We start from the raw sequence: 6,846 nt of genomic DNA on the forward strand, positions 1-6,846 counted from the left end.
TATTTTGTTATGCGGTTAATGTCCTATCTTTAGTAATATCTTTAGATATGTTGAGTGACATAATCTCTGAATTCTTCCAAAGACACATTTTTCCCTCTGCATGACAAATATGTCTTCCCTGTCTATGGGATTTAGGTTGTATTCCGTCTAGTTTCCCAGTCTGCTGTGTTACAGTTGAGAAACTGAATCCCATTGATACTCACTTCCTTTGAAAGTAATATGCTCATTATGTCAGGAAGCACAGGAATAATTAGTGGTTTTGTGTGTTTTTCTGTTTCATTCTTCCAACCCATGAACATGACATCCCTCTGCATTTATTTTTTGTTTTTGTCCCCCAGCAATGTTTTTATTTTTCAGTGTATTGTCTTGTACATATTTTTTAGATTTATTTCTAAATCTTTTTAGAAATAAATCATTGTTTCCTGAAAATATTTCTAAATATTTCTAAATGTTTGGAATTATTGGAAGTGGAATTTAAAGAATTTCAACTTTCAAATGTATGCTAATAGTATATAAGACTACAATGGATTTTATCTATTAATCTTCTACTTTGTGGCCTTGTCATATTATTAATTCAGTGGCTGGTAAGTAAACGCAGTGGATTTTCTATGTAAACTAATATATCATGTGCCATTAGAAAGAATTTGTACTTCCCCCTTGCCTATCTCATAAATTTTCTTTTATTTGCCTTGTTGTAGTTCTAAGGCCATCCAGGATAGTGTTAAATATAAATGGTAATAGCAAGCATCCTTGCCTTGCTCACAATATCAGGGGAAAAGAGTTCAGTTTTCCAGAATTAAATATGTTAGCTCCAGGTTTTACAAAGATGCCCATCATCGGATTAATGAGGTTCCCTGCTTAGTTTGCTGAGAGTTGAGTTTTTCATCATAATCAATGTTCAATTCTGCCAGCTTTTTCTGCATTTATTAAAAATATCATATGTTTTTACGTTTTTGTTTTTTTTTAATTTTATTTTTTATTACAAAGGGTATTACATATGTGTTCCATTTTTCCCCCCGCCCAAGACAGTCCCCTAGCCTCCCCTATCCCCCAGTGTCTTATGTCCATTGGTTATGCTTATATGCATGCATACAAGTCCTTTGGTTGATCTCTTACCCCCCTACCTCCCGCCCCCGAACCCTCCCCGGCCTTCCCGCTGCAGTTTGACACTCTGTTTGAGGCCGCTCTGCCTCTGTATCTATTATTGTTTAAAAGTTTATAATGGTCTCAATTATCCATGAGTAAGTGAGATCATGTGGTATTTTTCCTTCATTGACTGGCTTATTTCACTTAGCATGGGTTGGGAGTTTCTTTTTGTGAGAAGTTTTTTTTTTTTTAAATATATATATATAGATATAGATAGATATTGATTTTAGAGAAAAAGGGAGAGGAAGAGGGAGATAAAAACATCAATTATAACAGAGAATTATTGATCAATTGCCTCCTGCATGCCCTTGACTGGCTTATTTCACTTAGCATAATGCTCTCCAGTTCCATCCATGCTGTTGCAAATGGTAAGAGTTCCTTCCTTTTTAGAGCAGCAGAGTATTCCATCGTGTAGATGTACCACAGTTTTCTAATCCATTCATCTACTGATGGGCACTTAGGCTCTTTCCTACGTTTTTATGATACTATGGTAAATTACGTTGGTTTATTTTCAACCTGGCATCACTGAGATCATTTCTACTTAAACATGGCATTTATCCTTTTCTCATTGCATTTTATTTGCTCATGTTTTATTAAAGGTTTTGCATCTGCATTCATGAAAAATAATGGTTTTTAATTTTCTGATTGGTAATTTTGTCAGAATTTAGTATTAGGGTTTTGCTGGTCTTGTGAAATAATTCATGCAGTGTTTCTCCACTGATTTTTGCAAAAGATTGTATAAATTTGTTATCAATTTTTCCTTGATGTTTGAGAAAACATGTGTGAAACCATATGGGTTGGGAGTTTCTTTTTGTGAGAAGTTTTTTTTTTAAATATATATATATAGATATAGATAGATATTGATTTTAGAGAAAAAGGGAGAGGAAGAGGGAGATAAAAACATCAATTATAACAGAGAATTATTGATCAATTGCCTCCTGCATGCCCGACATGGGGGATCAAGCCCACAACCTTGGCATGTGGCCTGACCAGGAATGGAACTGTGACCTCCTGGTTCATACACAGGTTGACACTCAACCACTGAGCCATGCTGGCTGGGCTGTGGAAGAATTTTTGATAACAAGTTCAATTTATTTAATAGATATAAAACTATTTAAGTTTTCTGTTTCTTTTATTAATTATGGTAATTAATTTTATAATAAATGTAGCTATTTTGTCCAAGTTCCATATTTGATTGTTTCAACTTCTTCATAATATTTTTTATCCCTTCAGTGTTTGCAGGATCTGTAATAATAACCATTCATGCATTCTTAACATTGGTAACTTCTGCTGCATCTCTTATTTTCTTGAATAGTCTAGGTAAGGATATGGCAATTTTGTTGATCTTATACTATAACTAGCTTTGAGGTTTTTTCCTAATTTTGAAATAAAAAAGCTGTGGTACATTTACACAAGGGAATACTTTGGAGCTGTAAAAAAGAAGCATGGATGGACCTGGAGATTATTATGCTAAGCAAAAAAAGCCAATCTGAGAAAGATGAATATCACATGATTTCACTTACCTGTGGAATCTAATGAACAAAATAAACTGATGAAAAAGAGGTCCAGAAACATGGAAGCATAGAACAGATGGACAGATCTTACAGAGACAGGAGTGGGGGTGGGGCAGTGGAGAAGAAATTAACCAAAGAACTTATATGCACATATGCATAACCTATGGACAGACAATAGTGTAGTGAAGGACTTGGGGGGGTGAGGGGGGGTGGAGAGGGTCAATGGGGGAGAAAATGGGAGACATCTGTAATACCCTCAATAATAAAAATAAATTTTAAAAACTACGCTGTTCATTTCTGCTCTATTTATTTTCATTCCTCTACTTACAATAAGTTTGCTTTTCTTAATCTACCTTCTACAGACAGAACATTAGGTCAGTGATTTTAGAACTTTCCTCTTCTGTAACAAAAACATTTAAAACTCTATGTTTCCTTTAAAGCACTGCTTTAGCTGCATCCCACTCAAATCTTTGCCAAATCCCTGGCTACCTGTTTGATGAGAAGAAATGCAACTAACCTATTTGAAAGTTAATTTCTTAAATTCCCAAAAGGGAACAAGAATGCCTACATCCCTAAATTTGTCTGCATCTATATACCAGTGTACTCATTGACATTAGTAATCCTATTCTTTTTTTTCTTTTCCAATTTTACCCTTTATTTCTTTTTTTTATTGCTTAAAGTATTACAAAGAGTATACATTAGTAATTCCATTCTTCATATGGATGCTCTAAGACTTCAATTCTCCAATTGTTTTTATCCTCTCTTTCCCCATTAACTCTTAACTCTGAATCCACAGCAGGAAACACAAAACTGTAAGGGCTCTGCCCCCATCAACATAAAATCAAATCACTATCTTTCCCTTCCCAGACAATATAATTGAAAAAATAATGTATAGTCACCGATTTCTTTAAGACATGAAAGAGCAGAGCAGAAGAGGAGTACAGGGTAAAGAATGTTCACTTCATTTCAGAGGCAAAGGGTATTCAGGTAAGTATAAGAGTTGCATTTTAGGAAAATGACTGGACAGAATGTGAAAGAGATTGGATGGGAAATGACTGTAGGTAGGACCCATATTATAAGTATACAAGGAAGTAGTTCAGGAATGAGCTTTAAAACAGAGTGTTACATTGAAGATGGAAAAAAGAATAAAGACCAGAGAGATATTAGGGAGAAAGCAATGACAGTCAAGAATTCTCTCAGGCCCTAGCTGGTTTGGCTCACTGGGAGCGTCAGCCTGTGGAATGAAGGATCTGGGTTTGATTCCAGTCAAGGGCACATGCTCTTGTTATGGGCTCAATCCCCAATAGGGGACATGCAGGAGGCAGCTGATCAATGATTCTCTTTCATTATTGATGTTTCTATCTCTTTCTCTCCTCTCCCTTCCTCTCTGAAATAAAAATATATTTAAAAAAATAATTCTCTCAGATTTTTGTTTAATAAAAATACTTTCTTTGTAGTCTTAATGGGAAGATTTTAAAAAGTAACATTTTAAAGCATCTTGTAGATCAATAATTACTATTAGTACCACATAATTGGGCATATATAGTGTCTAATATTTAAAGTATATTAATCTTTGAATTAGAAAGCTTTTGCCAACAGTGATGAAAATATGGATTATAAAACTGTGTGAGACTCTGACCTCCTCTATTATCTCAATACCCATAGCTTTCCTCTCAAGTCTGGTCTAGCTTAGAGTGAAATTGCTTTGTTTTTGGAAACTCCCATTTTCCCTCTTCTTAATACAATGTCCAAGAACAAACATTGGATTTGGAAACAAAAAGAAATGAGTCTAAATCTTTGCCAAATCCCTGGCTACATGTTTGATGAGAAGAAATGCAACTAACCTATTTGAAAGTTAATTTCTTAAATTTCAAAAAGGGAACAAGAATCCCTACGTCCTTGAGTTTTGAAAGAGTTAATGAGAACAGGGTGAACAGTCTAGGCTGACGGATGTCCTTGTCCACTGCATGGGTTATTTTGCTAATAGAAGATGCTTGGAATAAAGTATTTGTGTTTCTATCAAATATTCCTAAACAAATTTATAAGCTTAAAAATATGGGCTTAATTCTAGCTGTATTTTACTAAAGTGATAGTACATTCACATGTATGTAATCTTTTATTAACCTAAAAATATGCATCTAAATTCTATGTTTATATTGGTTTAACTATTCCCATAGTTTAAAATAAAGCATTTTTATTTTTTAAATTGTATTTATTTATTTATTTTTAATCCTCATCTGAGAATATTTCTTCCATTGATTTTTTAGACAGAGTGGAAGGGAGGGAGGAGGGGGGAGGGAGAGAGAAAGAGGAGAAAGAGACAGACAGACGTTGATTGCCTCCTGTTTCGGGAGAGGAGGGGAGGGAGAAAGGGAGGGAGAGAGAGAGAGAAAGACAGACAGACGTTGATTGCCTCCTGTTTCGGGAGAGGAAGGGAGGGAGAAAGGGAGGGAGAGAGAGAGAGAGAGAAAAAGAGAGAGAGAGAGAGAGAGAGAGAGAGAGAATGAGAGAGATTGGTTGTCTCCTGCTTGCACCCTGGGCCAATGCTCTAACCATTTGGAAACACTTTAACTTCCTGGTTGCTTCATTTGCCTTTAGCAAGACCTCTTTCTTGAAGTCCAAAAAAACACCAACACTGCATGCAGCAAGTCAATTTTCTCATTTTCATTTTTTTTTCTTTCCTGAGGATACTAAAGAGAGGGTTATTCTTTTATTCAGAGAAAATATCCTGGACCCATAGCAAATTGAAAATAATTTACCTGGGTCAAATCTACCACTTGCCTGCTCCCAAGTTCATCTACCCCAGCCAGCCCTGAGCTGCTGCATGAGCAATTGCGGAAGTTTATTTCCATTAGCTGGGAACTTCTCAGCTCAGGAGGCCATACTTTCATCTGCACACTTGATCATCCCATTAAGTGCTCTTTCTTCCAGAGCTTTTATATTAAAAGACAGTTAAATAAGTCTGCAGAGTCCCAGCATTGATCCCTGGAGAATACTACTCTTACTAACCAGCAAGTCAAAGACAAAATTCTTCCCTAAACTTCTTTCTTATTTTTAAAAGCTATTTGTAGCTTAATGGCCAAGTGCTTCTGCCAATTTCATGATAACTGCATTTATAACAGGTATGCATCTTGAACCTGCACCCCTAGCCAAAAGAGATGGGTGTCCAGCTAAAAACAAAAGACAAGTCTTCCGAAGCCAGAAATCACACTCGAGTGGAGCGATGGCCAAAATGAGAGAAATATACACTGTATCTGTGATTAAAAAACTTCTGTATTTGTGGAAAGCCTCCTGAGTTCATTTCTTCATCTATAAAGTACAATTTATAACACCCACCTCAAGGTAATTGTAAGAATACATATATGTCTGTGTGCTTAGTACATGGTAGGCTCTATGTTTCAAATATATAAGTGAAATAATGGGGTGCCAATGGCATGGATGAAGAACCACTGCTCCTGCCTACCACATGAGAAAAACAAATACGTTTTTCTTGCTCATTAATCTATGTAACATCATAGATGGGATCGCTTCTCTTGAATCCGTTCTTACAGAAAAGACAATAGGTGGACAGAAATAGCCTGAAAAAGAAATACAGGTTAACATATTTCTTAGCAGAATCTATTGCTGCTAAGGTGAGGCCATGGGCTGCATGTGGCCCACAATGAATATTTTTGTGGCCTAGCTCATATAAGGGTATGTAAGAAACGTTTTAATAAAAATTTTGTAACTTAAGTTTTACAACATCCTGTTATACATAATTACAAATGTCGCACTACAACGTTCACTAATAACTGATTACTGTAATTGTGTTGCATTCATTTCCCTTACGTGACTTAGGCGCAGGCACACCATTTCTCTCCACTGATAGTAGCAGCGAATATTTTAGCCACCAATTGCCATGTCATTAGTCTTCTCCTGACTTGTTTGGTATGCACAACAGGAAATATTTTGCTTTCGGTTTATTTGTGTTACACTTACTAATTTATGCCGTTATTCAATGTCTGGTAGGTTAATGTTCAAGAAAAATATTAATTTTTATTAAAATGTTCTATAATTTTATGTTAATGATTACTCATTTATTTCAGCCCTTTGTATTCAGCATATCTCTATTGAAATAAACTTGCATTTCTATGAAAATTGAAGCTTTGGGGGGGTTTTTTGCAGCCTACATAAACTTAAACCTTGT

The sequence above is a fragment of the Myotis davidii genome, unplaced genomic scaffold (genome assembly GCF_000327345.1).
Source record: "Myotis davidii unplaced genomic scaffold, ASM32734v1 scaffold743, whole genome shotgun sequence".
Lineage (NCBI taxonomy): Eukaryota > Metazoa > Chordata > Mammalia > Chiroptera > Vespertilionidae > Myotis > Myotis davidii.